General features: G+C 39.3%; 1 protein-coding gene across 11 annotated transcripts in view; it reads right to left on the bottom strand.

Annotated features, from left to right (window-relative positions):
* TENM3 (teneurin transmembrane protein 3) overlaps positions 1–26,234 on the bottom strand; it is a 1,254,397-nt gene that overhangs the window by 215,080 nt on the left and 1,013,083 nt on the right. For 2 of the 11 annotated variants that reach the window (XM_088659558.1, XM_060278721.2), the window contains exon 1: positions 14,295–14,489. The exons of 6 other annotated variants lie outside the window; for them this stretch is intronic. The gene's annotated coding sequence lies outside the window, so the exon portion shown is untranslated. Of the gene's footprint in view, positions 1–14,294; positions 14,572–26,234 lie in introns of those variants that run through there. 3 more of the 11 variants (XM_088659568.1, XM_088659555.1, XM_088659549.1) reach the window with 3 other exon arrangements.

Raw genomic sequence — 26,234 nt, forward strand, 5'->3', positions numbered from 1 at the left:
TCCAACAGTTTGTCTTCACCCCCAAAGGCACACTCGTCTATTGTCTCCCAAGACAAACTGATGAAGCATCATGTTCCACAAGCTTTGAGGCAACATTATCCAGCCATTCCATAAACAAATCAGAGTGAATGCTTATTAAATATAGAAATTTAACAAATATAAAATAATAATGATAATAAATGGTCAGCATCATCTGATCTCCCTTCAAACAAATCAAGATGAGTGCTTATTAAACTTGCCATCTGGCAGCACTCAGAATTGGTGAAAAAGAATGTCTTCCATTACCTTAGAATCCTATCACTTCAGTTCTCCAAGGAAGAAACATGAACAAATATTAACAATATGTTTTTTATATTACTGAGGGGGGGAATTTAAGGAGAGTACAATAGCATAACTAAAGTCACACCTCAAACTAGCTGGCATATGCACAAAAGAGCACTTAGAAGAAAACTTCCATTTGTTCATATTCTGTCATTCTACAAAAATGAAGATCTTCCCGTCTCCATATCCTTCATCTCCCCTTTAAGCACTGAGATGTGGTTTCCTCAAAAGCAAAATACTCATTAGGTTACTTGCCTGACACAAGCAGATCTTGAACCAATTTAGCAAGCATGAGTTATAATTGACTTGGAAAGGAATTATTTCTGTTTATGAGCCTCCTCAGATGTGTAGCCAAAGGGACCATTTAGAAATGTTTCAGCCAAGTCAGATATACAAACACAATATCTAGCACTCAGGAAAATTATAGCTTTATGTAGATTTATGTCATTTCCCAAGAACTCTGTTTCCACAAATTAATGAATGGAACACAAACACTACAAGCATAAGCTTTCATGTGCATGCACAATTCTTCAGATCCACACGAAAGCTCATACCAATAACAAACTTAGTTGGTCTCTAAGGTGCTACTGGAATGAATTTTTTTTTATTTTGTTTCGACTACAGCAGACCAACACGGCTACCTACCTGTAACTACAAATATGAACATGCATGGGTCAGATGAATATTTGAACTATTCTTCCTCTCAATGTCTAATAATTGAGATTTAACAACTGTTTGTTTCAATATGCCACATTAGAATATGCAGTGCTAGTTTGTAGAAAATTGGCCTAAGGTAGGATAGTAGGCTTAATTCCATTATTCATGATATGGAATCATGAACCAACTGCAATTTTAACAATCAATATACATGCCTTTGTGTTCAGTTCTAAACATATTGTTTGTATTGACTTCAATTTCTCTCAAATATGTTTCTCACCTTGACAACTATAAAGCCCAACACAGAAGTCCCATTAAGTTTTATGCAACTTTCTTCCAAGTAAATATACACAGGGTGGCATAAATATTAATCAGAAGTAACTTCCATTGATTTCAGTGAGGTTTTCTCTTGTGAGTGAGTACAGGATTACAGACTGAACACTGTGGAATTTACTTCTAAGAGATTGTACCACATGACATCTCAGTATACTGGCACAGCTGGCTGTAAAAGATTGCCATTATTTAATCCTCAAGTATTGCCTACTGTTACCATAATGACTGTATTGCTGTAGTGCAGGCATCCCCAAACTGCGGCCCTCCAGATGTTTAGGCCTACAACTCCCATGATCCCTAGCTAACAGGACCAGTGGTCAGGGATGATGGGGATTGTAGTCCAAAACATCTGGAGGGCCGAAGTTTGGGGGTGCCTGCTGTAGTGCATGGAAATATGTTTCTCGTTTCTACAAATCTGACAATTCTATCCAGACATACTGATCATATCTGAAATAAGCATGGTCCCAGAAATTCCACTCATAATCTAGATCCACATACAAATATAAAGGTAAAGGTAACTGAACCCAATGGGGCTTGCTCCCAGGTAAGTGGGATTAGGATTTCAGCCTGAATAAACCATTTAGTGCTTGTACCATTAGATCCAGTCGCGGGCGACTTTGGGGTTGCGGTGCTCATCTCGCTCTATAAGTCTAGGGAGCCTGTGTTTGTCCGCAGACAGTCATGTGGCCAGCATGACTAAGCTGCTTCTGGTGAACCAGAGCAGTGCACGGAAACGCCATTTACCTTCCCGACGGAAGGTATTTATCTACTTGCACTTGACGTGCTTTCGAACTGCTAGGTGGGCAGGAGCTGGGACCGAACAATGGGAGCTCACCCTGTCGTGGGGATTCGAACCACCGACCTTCTGATCGGCAAGCCCTAGGCTCTGTGGTTTAGACCACAGCGCCACCCGACATACAAATACAGTGGACGCTCAGGTTGCGAATGTGATCCATGCAGGAGGTACATTCGCAAACTGCAGCACTGCGTCTGCGCACACGCGGGTTGCAATTCGGCGGTTCTGAGCATGCACAAGCGTCAAAACCCAGAAGTAACCCGTTTGGGTACTTCTGGGTTCACACGGTGCGCAACCCAAAAACACACAACCTGAAGCATCTGTAACCCAAGGTATGACTGTATAATAATAAGTAAATTATGAATTCCTCTATCACATATGGAGAATGATTTTAAAAGAAAAAATGTTTATTAATGATTGTCATGTTGGGCAAAAATCAACACTGTCACATATACACTCATGCTCCTGAAGTGTGCACCAGCCAGCAAATGACTTTCAACATTTGCTTACAGCGCAATCCTAACCATCTCCACTCAAAAGTAAATACTACTGAACCCAATGGGGCTTGCTCCCAGGTAAGTGGGATTAGGATTTCAGCCTGAATAAACCATTTAGTGCTTGTACCATGATTCCAGTTCAACATACTGCAAATCATTTTGACTTTTAGTGTGCACCACTGTTGGTTATAGAAACTGAGGTCAATTCTGTCATATCCTCTGTGAGCTTAAGTCAATATTACTCAAGTGTGTAAAATTCCACCCAGTTTAAACATACAGATACCCAAGGACAACTTTGCAGAACTACAATATCCTATTCAATGGTGTTCCTTATGATAGATGGCTGTTTTAGAGGTGACATCCATCCATGGAACTGGGAGATTATTTTCACTAGTTCTTCCTCTCCATGCAGCTCCCTGCACATTCCCAAAACTGCTAAAGGGTTAGGATCCTTTGGAACGGCATAGAGGCAGGGGCTTCAGGGGACAAGTGAGATCAGCAATAACAGTGCTTATTTCACTGACATAAGCCTTTTCTGGATCAAATAGCCATCCATCAGTGCAAGAGACAACACTGGATACAACCCAAAGAATGCTACACTGATCATCATCCAATCATTCCTTATTGCAGCCAAATATATTACATGGTGCCATTTTCAATGCCTTTGGAAATAGATGGTCCCTTCTGAGACTCTTTCATTGCCAATGACATTTTAACAACATGAACTTTTCCCTCCAGTTTTTTTTTCACAATATTCCACTACAGTTACAATAGGGGTTTATCCTTTCATAATATAAGAAAGTGTTGCCCGACTCAGCTTTTAACGTTTTCTTCTAAACCATTGCCCTAATGAATTTCACTTTCGTTTTCATGCTTTTCCTCACACCAACTTTCATTAGTCTTTACAGACAAGGGTATTCTCCACCCTTCTTTTTTCACACTTGAGGTATGCAGCTGTTGTTCATTTGCAGTACAGTACCTAATTCAGGCAACACTCCCTTAGTACCGTAGTGTTGATGCATGGAAATTACGTACACTGCCTTGTGTTCTACTGAAGAAAGGTGGGATAATACTGTATAGGCAACCCTCGATTTATGTGGGGCTTGCATTCTGGGTCATCACATGTGACAGTGGAACGTGCATAAGCCCACTCCACCCTGCTTCACTTATGCTTCTGCCCCCGGCCCGGCCCGTTCCACCTCCTTTTCCAGCCACTTCTGGGTTGCCATGATGTGTGCATGCACAGCCACGCATCAATTGGACATGCATAAATTGGCCATTGCCTGTAATACATACATGTGTGTGCACCCAAACTATGATAAATTGGGATTCAAGTGAATCCTGAAGTACTGATTGTCTATGACAAAATTTGGATCAATATGGTAAGGGGAACTGCATCATTTTTATCTCATTTTGTATCTTACAAAACAGCTGTTTACTCTAGCACATAACTAAACAATAAAAGTTACCAGCATGCAAACAATTAAAGCAAGTAACTGTAGATTACTGCACTAAAATCACAAAGCCTTATAGTGTGTACAAGTCCTTTGAAGGCCAGAGCTTTGTTTGTCCTACAGATAGTGTATGCCTAGAATTCACGCTCTATTATACTCAGTCTGATCAATTAGTAATAAAGAATAATGGTTTTCATCCGTGGAGTGAGATCACCTGGGCTCACTGTTCACTCATTACTTTATAGGTTGAAATGCCAGTCCTTTATGAGTCTCTGGAGCATGCATGCCCCTTCATTACGGGGAGAAAGTAATAAGTGAATGGGGTAGCACAGCATTTATATGAGCGTGATATTTTTCTGAAAGCCCAGTAAAACAAAGCCATTCTTTACAAGGACAGGTTGGTGGGCAGGGAGGTATTGCATTCAAACAAATGCTGCATAGCCTATTCACTCTTTAATTTCTACTTGTAGTGAATGGAAGGGGCATGCATGAGCAAAAGACTCATACCAAATTGAGATTTCTCTGGGGAAATTAATGAGCAAACAGGCCCGCGTGGTTGGTTCAAGCCATAAATACTCCAAATCTGAGCTATCCCATTAGACTGTATCCTGGAAGGAACTCTATTTGTTGTCATGAGCAAAACAAAATCTCAATTAACTCAATTACATCCCGGTATATAGAGCCTTTCTAGAGGTGTCTCTGAAAAGTGTTCCAAAAGATTGAGTGACCTGTAGGGCAATCTGATGAAAACATGACCTCTATGCTCTGCATAAGAGGCTAATCCTGCTCCATCCAAGTCTGAGGGCCAAACATGTTAATTGCATGTTAACAGGAGCTCAGGACTGTGGCAGAAAAAAAGTCATATTTCCCCTCTCACCCCCAGCATTCCAAGACTAACTTACCTGCTATTTACATAGCAAACAAATAATGGCATTCATTAACTCCACATCTAGCTTAGTCCCAAAATACACAAAGAAATCAGGGGAGTAAAGGATTGAGTGTCTCTCCTTCTCTCTCTTTTTACACACACACACACACACACACACACACAGAGAGAGAGAGAGAGAGAGAGAGAGAGAGAGAGAGAGAGAGAGAGAGAGAGAGAAGAAGAAGAAGAAGAAGGAGGAGGAGGAGGAGGAGGAAGAAGAAGAAGAAGAAGCAGAAGAAGAAGCAGAAGAAGAAGCAGAAGAAGAAGAAGAAGAAGAAGAAGAAGAAGAAGAAGAAGAAGAAGAAGAAGAAGAAGAAGAAGAAGAAGAAGAAGAAGAAGAATCAAGGCATAGAAGCAGTGAAGATCCACATCACTTTCATCTTCTCTAAAGCTCAGCAAAAATTGAAGCAAAACCCTTCCCCTGAGTCTTCTGAGGTATCTCTCTCCTCTCACATTTTGCCTTGCATTTTGAGGAATGAAGTAAGCAGCTAAAGTATTAATGGTTCTCTAGCATGACTGCCAGTTCCTTATGGGGAAACCCTCCATAGGGAAAAGAGTAGAAGTACATAGGAACCAATAATACTCAAAGTAGCCAGGTTTAGAGGCTCCTTTTAGTTTCATTGCTTTCTCTCTTTCTCTCTCTCCACTATGTATTAAAAAAAAATCCAACCCTAAATGAAACTAGACAATAATGATGTGTGTGTTTTCTGATAAGGTTCACATTTGCTGGCAGGGCTTCTGTGTTTTAAATGTCTCATGACAAGCAGAAGTTCAAGAGCTGCAGATACAGTGATAAAAGAGGCTAAGTCTATTGAATTTTAACCTGCTGTCTAGCTATGAAAGACACATGGATGTAACTTTCAGGAGTGCTTTTGCTGTAGTGCTTTGAAAGGCTATCCCCTATCAAAATAAATAAATAGAAAACAAGATGCGTGTTGAAGTTGTGCTTTTGATTAGTCAACTATTCACTGACCAATTCACCAATCAAATATTGTGAAATATCTGAAATGATTGAATATTCTGAAAGCACTAACTCTTTAAAGCAAAGAAAGGGTTTGTCTTTGACTGACTCCATTATTTAATGTCTCACTGCAGCAGTATTTCATGTGCTTTACTTCAAGCAGTACTTTCAGTTCTTTTGACAGCTTTTTTGACAGCTTTCCCCCCCTACACTTGAGACCAATCCCTCACAGGAACGCACTGCTATGATGTTCTATGCCTGCTACAGGGGTAAGGGGCTAGCGGCCCTTCTTTGTGCCCTTGCCCACCACAAGTCTCTCCTGGGAATTTCCTGAGAAGTGGAGGCCTTTAGGAAAGGCCTACAATGCAGGAAGCTGCAGCAAATGTGTGTGTGTGTGGGGGGGACAACCATAGCTCACCAAGTGTACTTTCTTTTTTAATTTATCTATGATACATAAGAGAAAAGCACCACCATTTTTTGCTGAGTTCTCTGCATGTGCTAGAGAGCTTAGGGATGGGGTAAGTAGCAGAGTTGGGCTACTATACATAATCATTTGAGATCCTGTATAAATAATAATAATCCAGGATTGCTTTACACAATATAAATTAAAACAAATATAGTATAGCTATATTTAAAACAAAATCAGATTATAAATCTGAGGAAGCTAATCTGCACCCCCCCCCCCAAATAATTCTTCCTCTGCAGGACCCTATCAATTCACCTGTGATTTGGCAGTCTAGCACCCTGATGAAGATGCAAACTGCTCAAACTCAGCCCTCAGATTGATTGATCAATGGGGGATAATACCCCCCCCTCTCAGCTAATCTGCATGGATCAGCTTTGGGGCTGTGCACCTGTGTGCATGCATTTGTGAGTGTGGGTTGGCCAGAACCACTTTTGACTGCCATGTTGTCCTTGGAGGGTTGGCCAGAGGTGAACATGCCTCTCAGGTTAGTCACCCCTCACCATAAACAGGGCATAAGACCAAATTTAGAAGTATTAAAGGACACAGGAAAAAAAATGTACCCAGGGAAACTTGAAGACAGCATTTCACAGATGGGTGGAAACACTGAAAACAGCCTCTCTTGTGTTTCCTTGTACCTCACCTGGGGTCATTTGGAAGAAGACATTTGAAAACCTAGTAACTGCTGGCTATTAAGCCAAACCAAAACTTATTGACTGCTGTTGAGCACGCACATAGCATCATGTGGTACTGAGGCTTGCCTTGTGGCATGGTATGTGGAGGTGGAGAGAAAGGGCCCTTGGGTTCCTGGAAGTGCTTCCACAGTTCCTTGGATCCTGGCCATATTTTTGGCAGGATGCTCTGAACTAAAAAAAAAAGGCTCATTATAGTTTTTTGGGTTTTTTTTTAAGATGATGGAAGTATAGAGACAAACAGAGACAGACAAAGAGACAGAGAATGTGTATAAGAGAGATCTAAGTGAGAAAATGCTTAGCTTGTGGGAGTTTGTCTACATTGCACAGAATTAAAAACCCCTTAAGTTACATCTTGACATAGTTTCATAATTAACCACCAAGAACATTGGAACCTATGAAATAATCTTTAATTTATACAGTATAGACAATATTATTGGATAGATGGGGAAAACATTTTGCTTAATTATAATCAAATGGCAGAAATAAAAACGTGATATGTTGAAAAGCTTCGGACTGCAACTCTCTGATTAACCATAACTGTTGTTGTCGGGTTTATTTTTTTTAAAAAAAACCCAATTGTCTTACCTAATTTTTTTCTTTAATTACATTTATATCTCATCTTTCCTCCAAGGAGCTTGAGGTGATATACATACGGTAGTTCCCCTCCTCCCCATCTTATCCTCATAACAACCCTGTGAGGAAGGTTTGTGTGATTTTAATTGTGGCAACTGCTGATCAACAGACATTTTGGACTTTTAAACCACAAAAGTTGGTTTTGACTGATCTCGAAGACATGAACTTTAAAAGGCAATTAATATCAATAATGAATTTCAGTGGGAGGGAGTTATGCATGTGCGTAAGAAATTATAGGATTAAAAAGTTCTTAACTTGATCGAATCATACTCCATGTCAGTTACTTCTAAGTAAACGTGTTTTCGTATTGCAATGATAGTCTTCAAATAACTTTTCATAATATCCAAAGTTCAGTGGTTGAAATCCTCACAGGAATTCACTCAATCAGTCAGCAATTTTCTAAATGCATTTAGTGACTGAATTGACCCAAGAATACATAAAGCCACCATAACTACCAGTACTTGTGAATTTTGGAAGAGGTCCAGTTAAATATGTATAACTTAAAGTTTTATTCAGATCAGGAAAACTTACATATAGCATGCTTAACTAGAGGCACAGCCTTTACTTTTATCAAATTTTTACTGTAAACAGCCTCAGTTCTGCTTTGACTTGAACCAAGTCCAAGTAAGCCGTTTCATACACCAGCTACATCGCCAGCTAAAACTGAAGCTGGTAAATTACTCTTCATATTAGCTTTAAAAAAATATAGGGAAGTAGAATAGCAGCTGGTCCTTTGCATAGAAAATAACCATTATCTTTAAAAGACCCTAAAGAGAAGATATAGGCTGGTCAGCTAGCCGGGTCACTTTAATATTTAATGAAGTGTATTTCCATATCTGTCAAACGATAGGCTAAACCTTTAAGTACTAAAATCTACCATCATCAGTAAAATGTCCATCTAAATTTTGCAAAACTGACTGATGAGTTATGATAAAAAGAAATCAACGTTCAAAACAGAAAGAGAAGATAATGAAAAAACTACATGATGAATTCTCTTGCAGTGGTAAACCAAGCAGAGGGGGGACTGTCATAAAAAAGGCCAAATGTTTTTTTTTTCATCTCCATCAAGGTCACTTTACTGATGATATGCTCAATAATATGATAATGCATTTAACCACTTTCCTTGCATCTGACTTCGACCTTATCGCAAATCCAAATGGCCTTGTTTAACAACCCTGGCCTTTCAGCATTTCCCTGAACAAAGATAATTAAGGAGATGTACTGCCCCCTACTATCACAGGAATTGAAAGACAAATAAACTTTTAAGAGCACGGTCAGGTGTCTTTTGCAGTAATGTACAACATTTAAGCAGAGGGCAACATTAATGAAATAATGGTTAAATAATTATAAAAGGTTAACTATGTTAACTGTGTTACATAAGGCAATTTTGTTTTAGTTAAAAAGAAAGAGCATTAAAAGTGTTGCAGACTACATTTTACAGCTCCCCGGGCAACATTCCCCTCCTCTTAAAATCAGTTTATGACTGAAAGAGGTGTTCTGCAAAAATTAGCACAAACAATCTGGACATGGCTACTTTCAATAAACAAGTTCATTTTAAAACTGAAATTTGCAGGACAGCTACATTTATTTCTTTTGTCTAAAACAAAAATGTACCCATTTGCAAAAGGCTTTGTAACACTTGCTTCTCACTTTCTTAGTAAATCTTTTTTTTTTCCAAACGTCATCCACAAGAAATGACTACTCTTGATTCTTGTGCTAATGCAGTCATAAACCTAAGATATAACCCTCAAACATATGTAAAATCTACTATATATTACTCTGGCTACAGTAGTGTGCAGGTCCTCCTATAGCTTACCTGGCACTTTTATCCACCATGATCCTTTCTTATCAGTTCACATCTTGAGAACAAAATAACAACACAGCCATAAAATACAACCAAAAGATTGCACCTATCCCCCCTCTTTTTTACCTATTTATTGGTAAATTTCCTGTCTGCCTCTCATGCAGTTAAGGCAGCATACAACATACAAAAAACAAACTATGATAGTCAGGGTTCTTAAAAAATTACAGTACAAACCAGTGTGCCACATGACTAATTTCATACACCCAGCAGGGGTTGCGGCTTAATAATTTTCAATAAAATTTTAACTAGCTTGAATTATTAGATGAATGTCAGCAAAGTCTGATAGAAAAAGAACCCAAGAACTACCGAACTAAATAAAGAGGTGAAATCAATGCAATGAAAAAGGAGATATTAATTTTTTTTAAAAAAAATCAGCAATATAAAAAAATTAAAGTCACTTCCTTTTTCACTTTTTGCACCAGCATAGCCAACATGGTCACTGAGCTAACATTTAAGTTAGAATCGATTAATAAACCTGTGGGTTTCTTCTAATATCTAGCCAACCTGCCTTCCTTTCACAAATGATTGCCTCCTTCCCAAATATTTTTGAACTTCAGAAAGTGTTTAAAAAGCATTGTGCGTAGCACGGGGGGGGGGGGGACTGCTCTTTAAAGAAAAAAGTAGTACCAAAAACTGTGGGGGGTTGTGTGAGAGAGAAAAGATCTAGATCTGTCTGTAATTACTTACACCTCTTTCTCCAGGACTAACGATACAAACCTATGAGAGTAAGCCTAACCAAACTCAGTGGAACTTACTTCTGCATAGACATGTATAGGATTGCACCGGAAAATGATTTGCTTTTTTACAGTTACCCCTTACATTTAAAATAAAATAATTAAAATTGGTAGAAAGGCATGCCATTTATTGTTATAAAACTTAGAAAGTGAAACTGCTGACCATTCACAAAGTACTGTGGAGATACCACTTTTTAAAACGAGTATATATTATTGACACACCAATCTTGTCCTACTGAAATCACACGAATCAACTATTATCACCCTTATTCTAAATATATTTCACTCAGTAATAAACACCACTATAGTAGGTGAGGCTCAATCTGTGCTGTGCAAAAAAGAAAAAAAGAATCCCTAAATACTTTTCTATGATTATGATCCAAATCTGAAGCTCCACCTATTTCACATGACTTTATAATGGTGTTCCACTTTTGTTTTCCCACCTAGCTGTTTTGGGATATTGTATTAAAAGCTTGGGTGTTGGTAGTTGTTGCATAATGACTCTGGAGAATAAAAATTACAATCCAGTCCAATACCCTTCATTGGCAACACTTTTGCAGGTAGTGGTAAACTTTCAAGGTAGTATGCAAGCTTTCAAGTTACACAGTTCAAAATGGAGAGCAGCTTTTGCAAATACCTTAAATGAAAGAAGCACAGGAGTTAATACTGTACTGCTCACTGTGAACTTATGCCTGTTCTGCCATATTGCACTAAACAGAATGCATCTGGCCATTTTGATGCACAAACCTTTCTCCAAAAAAAGTAAATATGCACTGTTACTTCATGTACTTACCGGTAGTAAGTAATGAAAATTTGAAAGGTTAATTAAATTTGCTTGAAATATTGTGAATATTTATAATCCAACTACTGAATTAGTTCAATTCAGTTTCCTATTTTCAGAAAAAGGAGGGTCATTAGGACGCAGGCCTTAAAAAGGTTGGGAAACAAATATAATCAAAATGTCCCATCAACAGGCCTTTAAACTAAAGCTGCTGTGCAATTCATTTGCAATTTGTACATATTTCTCTGCAGAGCAATATTTAAATGGAGCCCTTAATAAAAGAATAATGGGCTTGTATGTTGCTGCAAAAACAAGATGCAAATCTCCAGTCACTCCTTCTACTCCTGTTCTTGAGCTGCACTTATTCATTTCAATGGGGCTCAAAGAGGTCCCAGAAAGACTTTACAGTGGGTTGTGCTCATAAAAAAACTGTTCTACAGTGAAAGGGAAAACAAAGTTCCAAAGTTCCCATTCAGAGGAAATGAATTCAGGCTATCATATTCTGTATATACATGGCATCAGCATTTATTTCTAGAAAGGTTGGTTAAATTTGCTAGTCACCATTGTTTAGTTCAAAGAATGGGCTGAAAAGGAAAAGGAAAAGTTATAAACAAAATGTGAAGTTCTGTATTCTGATCCTTTAATTGCTGATCATAGCTGAAAAGGGGTCTTTTTTCAGCTAATTGTATAAGTCTTGTTAAATCTTTTGAAATGCACTTCAGCAAATGCAAAAATACAGCTCTGAATAGGTTCTTTAATTTGGGTCATTTTACATTACTTGCAGTAGTGATGGGTGCTTAGCAACCCTTCTCTTGTGAATCTTCTAAAGAACTGAATACCTGGCATAAAGCATGTAATCTGTCATACACCATTAATTATCAGGATCACTGTATTTAGACAGCTACTATCACTTCAAAAGAGAAATTCTTTCCACTTTAAACTGAAATTACTTTAAATTTCTGTGTCCAAATCTGAACTGGGGAAGAAAAGAAACAAAAACTTTTAGTGTTAATAATAACAAACAGCTAATTAAGTAAAATATCTACATAGGCTTCCCCCTCAAAACTGTAGAGATTTGTAATGTGAATTGCTAATTTATGAAATTATCTGAAAAAGGAAACTGCACTATGTAACAATCAGCCCAAACATCTTTCTGAACGAGCAAAGTAAATTTTTTTTAAAAAAGTATAACAGCCTTACTTATATTATAAACATCAAAAACATGGAAGGAATATTTTTTTCTTATAGTGTTCAATAGTTTTGCAAAGTGATTTCAAAAATCTACAAAAATTGAACAAGACAGGCCACCCCATGGTTTTTAAGAGCAATTACATTATCATTAATACAAATATGCAAATTTACTGACTCACCTTAATGGCAGTCTGTAAAAAGATCAAAAGGTAACACTGACTCATTCCATCAGGCAATCAATACAAATGATATGCTGTGTATGCTGTACAAGATATATACAGATATGTATGCAGGGCTGGATGTTCCAATGCTTGGGAACTTTTCTCACATAACTTCAGTCAATTTATTTTGCTGTTTAAAGGGCCTACAAGGGTAAGGCAAGTCCTACTATTTATTTCCCTTGTCTTCTACTTTCCAAATTTCTGACCAGGTCAGTAGCAGATCCCTCTTTGCCTGAAGGTCCGCAGCGTCTATTTCCCACCCAACTATTCCTGAATTGACTAAAAGCATTCTTGAAAGATTTTTTTTAAAGATGATAGCCAGAAAACAGAAACAAAGTTAACAAAGAGCAGCTGTCCAGGTTTGTTTGGTGAGGTAGACCACTATCCCTTCAAAGTTCCTCAAGATCCAGTCCGCATCTCAATTATGAAATCAGCTTGAAGTATTAGCTATATTAGTTAAAGGCTGAAGAAACATATTAACTGCCACCACTGTATGCTTATGTGAAAACAGAATGTGCATGTAATATGGAATGTGCATGTAAAAAACAGAATTAAAAAAAAAACACATTCTGTATTTTAACATGTTGTATATGTATAGTGAAGCTAAACCCAAGAATTGTCCAAAATAAGTGGAATTCTAATAAACATTTCCCTTAAAGTATTTCCAATAGCTCATAACTACCACATTAGACAATAAGCAAACAGTGGTCTCTGGATGCTTCACTCAAACATTTAAAGTTGGAGAACAAAAGGTTTATTTTTTGAAAATGAAAACCTTGGCTTGTAGAACTCCAGACATGAATCTGCTTTCAATTACTGAAAGTATTTCCACTTCAGTGGAAAGGGATCAAATCTTCAACTACACCATCTTTAGGCAATGAATTTGATTATATTAAGCTCTAAGAACACAGAATGACTTTGTAACACAGTCATATATTCTGTGTATATCATGTATTAGTTATATGAAAGAAAAGGAGCTAGAATTATAAATAAAAAGCACTGGAATTTGCAACTGTTTACAGAAACTCTGATATGCCTTATTTTTTCCAGATACCGTAATAAATGTCAAAGAGTAATCCCGAGTTTACAGGAAACATTTAACAATTATTTCTAAATCAAACCAGCCTGCTTTCATGCTGTTTTAAGCTACACTACATTTGCAGTTATAATGTTAGCTCTGTCGTTATGGACTTTGTTTTTAAAGAAAAGCCAGTCTGCTAACCAATGCCATACATGAGGTCTGCCATTCTCACAAGCGGGTGATTCCATAATTAGAAATATTTTATACCCTGCCCTTTAAGAATGCCACGGTAGATTTGCACTAATCAAGTCCAAAAGCCTGGAGGAGTCCTGCGTAAAATCTGAGCTACATCAAAAGGCAAGGATGGCGAAACGTGGTACTCCTAAAGCTCGAAAGGAATTGCTGTGAATTTCAATCTAGGGAGACGGAACCCCATCCTCGCACAGGAATGAAATTTAAAGTGCTTCTTAAGGACAATAGGCTCGCTCTCAAGAGAACAGCTACTTGCAACAGCATCTGGCAGGCAGAGCGATCTTGCAAAGTTAAGCCTGTGCCTTCGCCAGCACTCCCCTCACCCCTTGAGGGGTTAAAAAAAGCCACCTCATTTCAAACGCCAGCATAGCCTCTCCGCACCGATTCAAAGAGAAGCGGAGCCTCCTCCCTCCCATTCCAACGCCGTACCGGAGCAAGCAACACAGAAAAGCAGCAGCAGCAGCAGAGCGAGGAAAACCCCGCTACATTTACCTAGAGCAGCGCTCGCGGTTCTGCCTGAAATATTTCTAAGTGGCTCCACTCGAGGTGAGAAATCGCACTTTATCCCGCCTCGGCTTGTAAGGTCAACAGGGTTGCTTCGCAGTCACCCACCTTCCCGTGGCGATTCCGCTGTCTGGTCGTGACGAGCCGAGCGCAGCGCTTCCAAGTTGAATCAGTCTATAATGTATCATGTTACCGAGCCTGGCTTTCTCTTCAGGCACCGAGCAGCAATCAGACATGATAGGCTGAGGCTCCTCTGTTTACACCCAGGCGGGGGGAGGAGGGCGGGCGAGGCGTCCCTTAACCCTTGCGAGGCCACGGCTCGCCAGAGCCTCCCGCTTCCTCGGGCGATTCTTAAATCACTTCTGATGGCCACAAATGTCTCGCGCTCTGTCGCTGTTCCCGGCACGTACCACGCCAGAGTACCTCCCCCTCCCCCTTTGAACGTATACACACACACATACACATACACACACACACTCGAGCCAGCCTAGGCTGCCAAGCTGACGCGCTGCATCAAAACAGCAGCTTTTCCAAAGACAGCATATTAAGCCTTAAAGATTTGGAAAGGAGTTATTATATATTATTTATGGCGGTTCAAAAAAGAGAAAGAGCGAGCGAGCATAAAATCTGGTTGATAATGACGGGCGCTTAAAAAAAAACACCAAAAAACCAAAAACAACCCCGAGTGTGCATTATACATCTAGAAGGAAAGATTTACTTCCTTCCGAGCGCTTCAATTCCAGGACTGTCGGGAAAGAATCTTTATCCTGACAAGACTGAAATTGTAGCAGCCCGTGCTGCTCTCCACATTTGCGTGCCTCGTAGAAGTCCCTGAAACGGGGGATAGGAAGGAACATGCCACACGATTGTCAGTTCTTAAAACGATGCCTCTCGGGTGCAGCTTTCCAGTCGAGATGGAGACAGCCATAACGAGATGTGATTAATACAAACATGTTGCGAGCATCTAAGGTCCTGCAGCATTTTCACACATCCAGCAGCGATCAAGGACTTCCAGGTTTTGCATTGTAAAGGAATGCAGAATGCGTGAGAGAAAGGATGGGATCCACTTGCCTTTTCCATGTGTGCTTAATTCTCATTAGTATTAATGACACACACATCTATCCAGAAGATGACGGAATATTCGGGCCAGAATGCAGGGAGGTAATGATCCAGAGACCTCACACTAGCCATTTTTCTTGGGCAAGCAGCTTGCACAAGTCTCTCCTGTGAAGAAATTCAAGCTACCTCCACTGAATTTGTTCCGTGTAAAGGAAAACAAGGTTTTTTTGTTTGTTTGTTTTTACTCATTGTGCACAGTTTGTTGAAGAGTTACTGCCTTCACACATGGAACTTCATTTTTGTCCCCTTTCCACAGTTATTTCTAAATTCTATACTCTGCACCATAAACACCCATCTGCTTTGCTCACAAGCAAAAGCACAAAACTGCATTACAATACTGCAGTACAGTCTCTAAAAAGTCCAGTACTGTAAAAATAGAAGCATACAACTGCTTTAAAGGGCTTTCTAGTTTTAAAAATGCACAATGCTCCGGCCCACAGTCCTAGAAACCACAACACACCATTTCCAGATGCATTTTAAAAAATTGGTTTAGATGTGTCCTTGTTTTGTTTGAAAGGGTCTATCAAATGTACTATTTCAGCACAGCTATTTCCTGCACTACCTGGATGAAACCCAGTTTTATGAATATTCATCAAATCTCCTCCACTACAGGAACATAGGAAATATAATAACCTGAACTAGCACTCTCCAGTGTTTGAGAAATAGATATTTACTAGTCCTGTATGGAGATGCCAGGAACCTGGGGACCTCTCCGTGCTCTATACTTAGTTAGCTACAGTCCTTTTCCTTTACTGCACGCCAGGTGTGTACATAGCGTTCAACCTGTGTCTCAAACCAGTCCCAAGGGTCTTAGGGAAGGGTGAGTAACCTGTACAGCTGAATCCTACTTGGAGCACAGGAGAAAATGAGGACCTGCCTTTCTCCAGACTGTTTCTTCCACCAATGCAGCAAGCAGCTGCCATCTGGACATGCCTGCAAACTGGATTAAAGGACTGCAACACAGACAGTTGTAAACCCATGATATTTATCCTGACTCTCCTCTTGTTCATGCAACAACAGCACCTCATCTCAGCTGCTATAACATTCTGCATGTTGGTCTTGGCTCTTGCCAATTCAGAATGTCTCCACTACATTCACAGTATCATCTTCAAGGTCCATTTTCAAACATCCATCTCCTTTCATAGTTTCATATTCTATATTATTTATATATTATACACACAGTTAGGCCTATTGGGAAGGTTCTGTTTTAGATCTCTATCCTGAATAGAAACTAAATATGACCACAATAATTCTCAAATATTTAAAAACATTACCTGACTAAATATATTGTTCATCAATATTCTATATGAAAGGTGTAAAATAAATAATAAAGTCAGAGTCCACTTTAAAGTAAAGATGTGATTCACTATTATTAAATTAAAGCAAAACCAGTAATAAAGAACCCCAAAAGCTAGAAAAAAATCCAGTCATAATCACTTTGAAGTTATAATCACTATACCCACTATTATTTCCAAATAATACAGAAGTATTAAGAAATTTATTATCCAATCAGAGTTATAAAATATACAGGCAAAATTAAAATGACCCAATTATTTTAATTTGGCTATCAAGTACCAGGGCAACATCACCTTCTCAAGGAAAGTATGACATTTTAATTTCAAATAATGAGGATCAAGCCAATTAGCATGTGTGTGTCTCCGAACTCCTTGTCATGCAAGTAAAATGTGGTGGTTGTTTTTGTTGTTTTAAAGCTTGTTGGTTGAAGATGAAATAGTAAAATAAATAGTAACACTGGAGATAGAATACCTAGATTATAAAACTCTAGTTTCTTTTTAAGACTGCATCATGATTTTGATGATAAACTCCATTTTGTGTCAGTAGAGTGGGCGATATTTTCCCCCATCTCGTGAACATCTGTATTGCACTAAATAACAAGAAGCTTCCCTAATGTCACTAAGGGCCAGGACAGACAGAAATAATGTATGTAGATACCACTGGCTGCACTGCTCTGATCCTACACAGAAATAGGACAGATACAAAGACCTAGAGATGGGGAAAAGAAGTAGGGTCCTAAAAAGGGCTCTGAGAAGGAAGCAGGAGGCTGTCATGGGGTAGTAGTGGAAAAAAGAGTAGCAGAGTAAAATGATGATAAAAGGAAAGGGGCAGAGAGAGGAATTTAAGAAGGGAAAGAAAGTTGGGAGAAGGAATAGGCAAAGTGGAGAGGTGCACTTTGCAGAGAGTTGTGGAGATGAGAAAGGAACTTCACATATTTATTTTAAATAACTGACCACATCCTTGATGTTACATCTCTATGTTAAATTTTATAATGAATCCACAAACTGCCCAGGAGAAATAAACACTGCAGCCACATATATAGTTTCTTTAGAGTATTTATGACCCGTCGTCATGGTAATGATTCCAAGGCGGGGTACAATAAAATTGCAATAAAAACAAGCGATCATTTCAATTAATACTAGCAAGAAAGCAAGTAAAATCAATGAACAGCATAACTAAGGAATGGTTGCAAATCTAAACTGAACATTTAATAATCTATGAATGGTTGACCAAACCAGCCATATATTAAGCTGGTACTGGAATATAAACAGAATCAGTGCCAGCCAGACATCTGACGGGATGGTTTTCCACATATAGGGCATCCCCATGGAGAAGGTCCTCTCCTGCATGATGCATAACTCTTGCTGGTAGGGTGCTGTTATTTAGCAGCCAGCTCACATTCAATTTCGCTTATTGCTTATATGACCACAAGGTAAATTTTAATTTAGTAAGCTGGATGTTGGAAAAGAGTAGAAACAATTAAGTGGGGTAAAAAAAGATTTGCAAGTTGGGATTGCTATGCATAGACATTGAGAACCGATGTGATTAAATAACACTGCAATACAGCATTTGTTGACAAAGAATAGTTCAAGGCTTTCAGTGTCAGATTACCATTTTATGAGGGGGTGGGGAGAGGATTGTTCCAAAAAGTTGTTTTTTTAGGGGTCCACAAATTTTGCTTTGGATTACCAGGTAAGCAATAAATGGTGGTCATCACTGAATCCACCACATCCTTTGTGCATGGAAGATAATTTGGTGGAGAGAGGCACAAGCCCCTCTCATGTTATGCTGAGCTTTAGAAGTGGCAGGTCTCTCACACTACACTTCTATCTGCTTCAAAGCTCAGGGGCATGGAGTAGTGAGGTGAATTTCTTTTTAATACTCTGGGTTCCTGAGGTAGCAAAATCACTTCTGCTTGCTCCAGAGTTCAGCTGTATAACATAAGAAACCTTTCTACTTCTCCCCCGAATAGGGAGATGGGAAGAAGAGGTTCTTGTAGCACTGAGAAGGGACTCTCTTCCTAGCAAACATATATCTGTGTGATATGTATGTATGTATGTATGTATGTATGTATGTATGTATGTATGTATGTAGGCATACACAAGGGGCATGCCAATGCAGAAATACTTACCGGTAGATTTTGCTGCATCTGTGACAGTTGCAGTCCCAAGTGAAAATTACAAGTAAAAATATTAAGTTTTAGGGAGCCATATCATGTAGGAACAACATGATTAGATTTTACATTAGTAAATTTATTGATATTTCTCATTTGGGGCAAACAGGTCAAATAAGTAGTTTAGTATCAAATTCCTACCTGACTGGTAAGAAAATTGGCCCAACACAATCAAGAGTCATTGTCATACCACCAATGCCACAATTTTTGTCCCAATACAGGTTTTGTAGCAGCTGGTTTGCTATAAACAATTCACTGCCTATCACATAAAGTCAGTAATCAAGATTTTCCAATTAACCAGACATGTCCAGAATTTAGGTGCTAAAGGAATGCAGAAAGATTGCGGGACATTTCCCCCACTCCTGAATTGCTTGACACTGTTTGGAAAAAGATACAAGTGCCTTAAACAGAGGTATTAATATTTTCCAATTTCTACTGAAATTGTTATGCTTAACACATCATAGAAATGTATTTGTTGCTTTTTTTTACAATGGAATAACATTAATAGCTTATAATCCTTTTGTGATTAACCAAGACCCTGGGTCTCCTCTTTTCCTGTTGCTCCCAGCTTCCAGTTCCCAGCAGATAACAAAAATGCTCATTATTAGCTCCCAAGGGCCCCCAAAGACTTTGTTTTAATATTCTTCTAAGTTGTATTATTAAATCTAATTTCATTTCTATTACTTAGTCCACAATACTATCCATTTTACACCACAAATATTCCTAGTTATGATCTGGATTGATTTTTCCTTGTTCTGCAAATGGGTGATCACCCTCCTAACCAGCAACTTTAACTAGCATGATCCTATTTCTCATTCTAATCCTAAACTAATAAAAACATGATATAAAACTAATTCTCATTCTCTCTCTGTGTGTGTGTGTGTGTGTGAAAGAGAGAGAGAGAGAGAGAGAGAGAGAGAGAGAGAGAGAGAGAGAGAGAGAGAGAGAGAGAGAGAGAGAGCGCAAACACTGTGTCCCATCTTTTGGTTATTTTTTGCATCCCTTTCTGAATTTTTTTTTTTTTTTTGCGATGACATTTGGGTCGGCATTTGGGTCGGGGGCTAGCGGCTGAGGCAGTATCTGAAGAAGTGTGCATGCACACAAAAGCTCATACCAATGACAAACTTAGTTGGTCTCTAAGGTGCTACTGGAAGATTTTTTTTTTTAAAAAAAATATTTTGTTTTGACTATGGCAGACCAACACGGCTACCTACCGTAACTGTAACTAGACACATTAGGTGTGTCTGTAACAGGCAATGTCAGGGACAATATGTACCTAAATTACCTAAATTACAGAGGGGTAGAATGTGCTCAGTTTCCACGCTTAAATAGTTGAAAACCATATCAAAACACCTTCCTTTTGGTTACAACCTTCTCCGCTTCCTCACCCTGAGGCAAGTAACACCTTGTCACATATTTGTAAATACCCTTCAAGTGCTCCTGTTATTGCACCTTAGGCCTATCTCACACCCTGTGTTTCTTCTTCAGCAGCCAATGCAAGGCAACTAGTCTGGGGTCCCACAGTCCAGAGAACTATTACCATTTTGGCTTTACACTAACCTCCTCCAACTCCTAGTCAGGTCCTCCAGATTGACTAGACTAATCACAGGCCTGGACTGAGTCTAAAATAGACTCTAGAATTCCTCCGAAAGAGCTTAATTGGGTTGCAACTTTGCTGAATACAATAAAAATACTCTAGCAGAAGGAACCAAGCAGACCATCCTGCTGATTTTAGAGCACACTCTACATATCTGACTATGCTTTGACTCCACTGAGCCATCTGAAGGAAAAAACAACTTGTGCAGAGTTTATTACGGATTTTTTTTTTAAAAAAAGCCATTTTAGGCCAAATATCAGTAGATTTGTCTCAGAGGAAGGTGTTTTTCAGATAACCAGCATATATTTCAGTACATCTACTTAGATGTTAGTAGACGTGGCACTATCAAAATAGGTTGGGACATAAACTTATATCTCACTGTCCTTTTATTTTGTCAGGTCTTGAATGCTTTGGTCTACCTAGTTCAGTTTGTTGGGTGTCTCTGAGCAGCTGCAGCTGCTATAAATTGAAATAGAAAGGGTAGGAGAAGAAAGGATAAGGAACCTGCAGGCTCTTAAGAAAGTTCGTACTGATCCTACAATATTTTTCTAAACTGAGATAGAATGAACAGTGAATCTTCACTATAAGATCTTAGTAGAAGCAGGGCTAAGTTCTGCTGAAGGGCTGGACAAGAAGACACTCAAATAATAATACCATATGGTGTCAGGAGTTGTCCTGTTTCTTCTGTGAGTTAACAGCAATCAGCATTGAAAGTCTACAGAGCAGTCCTATTGACTGTGGCATAAAATGGACCAGTTTAAGCCAGCAGCTGAGCTGTGCTTAACAGGCATCCTTGGTGAAAACTGGAGATGTCAGATATTTGAGAGACACCAATGTTTGTAGCACAAAGTTGATGAGGCAGCAGGACTAGACAGATAACTTTCAGGATGATCCAGTAGCCCTTGCAACAGTGTGCCATTGAGCTGGAGTTTACCTCAATGCAACGGCCATTGGATTGTCCTGCTAATTATTGCACAGTAGATAATAACGACTCCTGTGGAGAAGCCACCACCAATACAGGATGTAAACAAGGAGCAAAGAAGGCTTTATGTTCATTTTGGCCTTTTTAGGGTGGAGTATCTGATGGGGAATTTGTGCAGTTGGGAAATCTGGTTTTGAAAAACCCTGTGCTGAGGCCTCATTCCAGATGAATTTCCAAGCGCAACCTCCCAGTACTAGTAAAAGACCAGTTGCATTCCATAAATTACATTCACTCAGTGGTTCTTTTGTCCATAGCTATGATCCAGTGAGCCCTTTAGGTGCAGCTAAATACTTAAATACAGACAGTGGGGAAGTTACTTATTTTCCCTGAAAAACAGCCTAGTTCCCCACTGAGTTTGGAAATTTCAAAAGCACTTTGTGATACAGAGATCTGAAAGTGGGGAAGGAATTTTCTTTTACGGAATGATTCACCAATTATCCACAGTGTTCCAAGTGAAAAGTCAGTGGAATGAAGCAGTACAGGAAAGGATTCCACTGAAGCAAACACTGCATGTATGGAGCCTAGTCTGCCATGCTTCTAAATTGGAGCAGACTGAGGGAAATAGTTAGGGACTGACCTTTCAGCTTGGCTTGTTTCGGAATAGTTCAGCTTCATTATTACCCATTCTGAGAGCAAAAGAAGAGGTGAATCTCTGATTCAGTGCCCCAAGCTCCTCAAAGACTCTATGCTGAAGAATAACCTATGAGCTTTATTGAACCCCTTTCTTGACAGTATCTGTTTGAAATGCCTAGCTTTTTAGTGCGAATTTTCTTCTTAGACATCTCTGATACAAAATATACACAATACCAAAGGATGCCAAGAGTCAACTTCAAATAGGAATTACCAAGCTTGGATCTATATGTGACTGATATACTGACAGTGACTTCCTTGGTGTTTCTAGCCAATCACTAATAAGGCCACAGGGTGCCCCTGCCATAGAAGTGAGAAGTAGCGGCGGCAACTTCAAGGTTCTGGTGAGACCTGGCAAGAGCCCTGTGAGCTCTTGCAAGTTCTTGCAGGGCTCTAGGAGTTCTCACTAGAAACTAGAAGCCACTGCCCCACACCCCTGGTAAGCAAGGCTTTGATGGGGGTGACAAGGGGCAGGCACAGGGTGGCACTTTCCCATTTTGGCATGCCTCCCCCTCTGTTAGACCAGCATCTCCTAAAAGGATTAACCAGAGCACTTCATGCTTAATAAAATATAGCTAAGTTAACTAAATTAAAAAAGGGATATGATAGCCTGTCTTGTGGTGGAGCCTATCCCCAGAATATACAAATTATAATTCACTGTGGAAGCAGACACCTACTGCCTGTGTATTCAGAGTACCAGGGAGATGGGCAGGCCACAGTTCTGACCATCAGTGAACTTCAGTCATACCGTGAGGAGATGTTTGTCTCCTCACATATTTATTTAATGTATTTATAAAGGTAAAGGTAAAGGGCCCCCTGACCATTAGATCCAGTCGTGACCGACTCTGGGGTTGTGCGCTCATCTCGCATTATTGGCCGAGGGAGCCGGCGTACAGCTTCCAGGTCATGTGGCCAGCATGACACAGCCGCTTCGGGCAAACCAGAGCAGCACATGGAAACGCCGTTTACCTTCCCGCTGTAGCGGTTCCTATTTATCTACTTGCATTTTGACATGCTTTCGAACTGCTAGGTTGGCAGGAGCTGGGACCAAGCAACGGGAGCTCACCCCATCACAGGGATTCGAACCACTGACCTTCTGATCGGCAAGCCCTAGGCTCAGTGGTTTAACCACAGCGCCACCTGGGTCCTATAATATATTTATACAACACTTAATTACTGTAAGAAGCATACATAAAATTGTAAAATGAATCACAATAATTCACAAAACTTTATTAAATGCCTGCTGAAGTAGTAAGATCCTTGTCAGGTACATGAAATTCAACAGGAAATGGGCCTGTCAAATCTCAACGAAACGGGCATTCCACAGAATCCATTCAGCCTCACTGCTCCTAGCTGGAAGTTTTGATTACACTCTCAGTGCTGAGGGAAGTATGATCCAGACACGCCAGAAAAATAAAATGCAGAGACCCCTAAGAATTCTCTCTTGGTGTGAAAGTCTGGTGATTTAGACTCTTTCCATTTACCAAAACTTTGTCCTCACTAGTGCACTATCTGGAATATGCCTGTTAACTATAATGATGAATACAACCAACAAAGATGGTGGAATCCAAACTCCCATCTGGGAGCAGCGAGGCTGAATGGAACAGCAAAGCTACTGCTGCTATTGCCAGCCAGATAGGAAGGTGGGCAGGCAGTATTTGTGCTGATATTGTTGGTGGTAGCTTCCAGGCTAGTTTAGGATACGATAGATGCTTGGCTGACTCAGCTCTATGCCCCTCCCTACTCCATACATGCCATGTTTCAGTGAGTATACTGTCAGGAGTAGCTTCTGCCTGCTTGCAGTTTCAGCAGGTGCAGCAGGGCCCTTCACTCTGGCAATGGGACATCTCCACCCCATCCAAACATCTTTTCAGATTACAAAATTATACAAATCCTGCTGCTAGAAATGCAAACAAACATGAGTAATTTGCCTAACAATTATGTTAAGAAGCCAGCATAGCAATTCAGCAAAGTAAAAGGCTACATAGTGATGAAAGAGAAGAATTAGGCCTTAATAGAGAGACCAAAGAAGATGCAGTTCAAAAGGTAGAGCAGTGTTTCACTGAAGCTGTAATATTCCATAAACAATGTCTAAAAGGGTTGTTTTCTGGAAAATAAAACCAATTGTCACTGAAGAATTGCGCAAGAGTTAAGCTGTTACAAGTTCAACCAAATAAAAGCTTTTAGATAGCAAAGATGGAGGATGCAGAAGTTGAAAAAACAAAACAAACACTGAAGACAAAGAGAAGGTGGGGTAAGGGAAATACTAAAAACCAATGAAAACTGAGTGAAATCAATTGTTTTCAGCTGTCAGTGCAGGAACAGAAGGAAGAAGCTGCTCCACTGCAGAAGAAATGAAAGATGAAGGTGGGTGTTTGTTTGTTTGTTTGTTTAAAAAATGGAAGGTATTATCATGCAGGATGAAGGTACTGCAGGCCTAATTGGACAAGATTGAAAACTATCCAAGCAGATTACAAATTTAGGGATGTGGGGGGTAGTAGTATTTTCCTATTTATTTTTCAAATTTTTGAAACCAGAGACTTTTTAATAAAAAGACAGAACTGGGTTTTTAGTTTATTTTTGTTAAACGTGAAAGCCATGTTTCCTACTCCTTAAAAATAAAACAAAATTGAGAGGACACACCTCTGTCTTCTATGTGAATGACTGTCTAGCCCAGGCATCCCCAAACTGCGGCCCTCCAGATGTTTTGGCCTACAACTCCCATGATCCTTAGCTAACAGGACCAGTAGTCAGGGATGATGGGAATTGTAGTCCAAAACATCTGGAGGGCCAAAGTTTGGGGGTACCTGGTCTAGCCCTTCAAACTGTATGATTCTATGATTCCAAGTTAAGTTTAAAGATAGAGAATCCTAAGAATAGTGAGCAGGGTTGTTGCTGCTGCTCATCAACAGTTTGGATCCAAACAGCAGATTAAGCAGGAATGCAGGATTTACCATCTATGGTTGTATTTCTATTATATTATTATTTCAAAATTTGTGCCTATACATACCGTGTTTCTCCAAAAATAAGACACCGTCTTATATTTATTTTTCCTCAAAAAAAAAAAAACCACACACACACACACAGGCTTATTTTCAGGGGGTGTCTTATTTTTCTCCTTCTCCTGCCGCGGCCGGCATTGCTGCTGCGCCTATCACTATGTCTTATTTTCGGGGTATGGCTTATATTCCTTGAATGCTTAAAAATCCTGCTACATCTTATTTTATGGCTACGTCTTATTTTCGGAGAAACAGGGTATATGCAGATATGTGCTCTTCTTTGGTGATGCATTTTCTCTTTTTAAAGGATGTATATGCAACCACCCTAACCAAAATGCCTTCTCCTACCCAAAAAAGCAGGAATTCTACTCTGGTTACTGTAATATCCATAGACACATGACTGCTCCCATATAATTTTGTTACATTTATAATATGGAAATGACAATGTGACTAATGTCTCGGATTTTAATGACATTATTCAAAGCTGATCTGTCTGAATCACAGCCACCCTCACCCCCCAAAACATACTATGTATGATACAAAGAAACTCACTCAGTTCATATCCCAAAACTAAAACCTGAAGAGTTATGTTTTTCATGTTTTTCATGTTTTTCCAGTTTTAATCAGTTAATTGCCCCTAGGCTTTGAGCACAAGTGAAGATATCATCAGTTAATCAGTGGACTTCAGAGAAAAAGGGCACACAGGCATCAGATGTTTAATAAAAGAGACAGTTAGTGTACAAATGAAGCATACATACTTTTGTTATCATACTGGAACATGAAACAGGACTGCTGGTTAAGTGCTTAAGGACAAATTATTTCCTTGAGTCCATGCTTTAGATCAACAAACACTTTCAACTAGGAAGATTGAGAAATGAGAATTAAGAATATAAAACTTTAAGAATTACGATAATTCCTTAAAAGTTTCAAAATTAGCATAATATTTTGCAAAAAAGAATGCATTTATTTCAATGCAAAATAACATTATGATACAGGTATATTACAAATTTGTTTGCTTCATTTAAAAACATCCACCCACTTATTATTACCATGGGGGAGGGGACAATCTAAATCCTTCCCAGAAGAAAAAGCAGCATAGCTTTTTGGAATCATGGTTTTTTCTTTTCCAGAA

This window comes from Zootoca vivipara, chromosome Z1 (genome assembly GCF_965207765.1).
Source record: "Zootoca vivipara chromosome Z1, rZooViv2.hap1.1, whole genome shotgun sequence".
Classification (NCBI taxonomy): domain Eukaryota; kingdom Metazoa; phylum Chordata; class Lepidosauria; order Squamata; family Lacertidae; genus Zootoca; species Zootoca vivipara.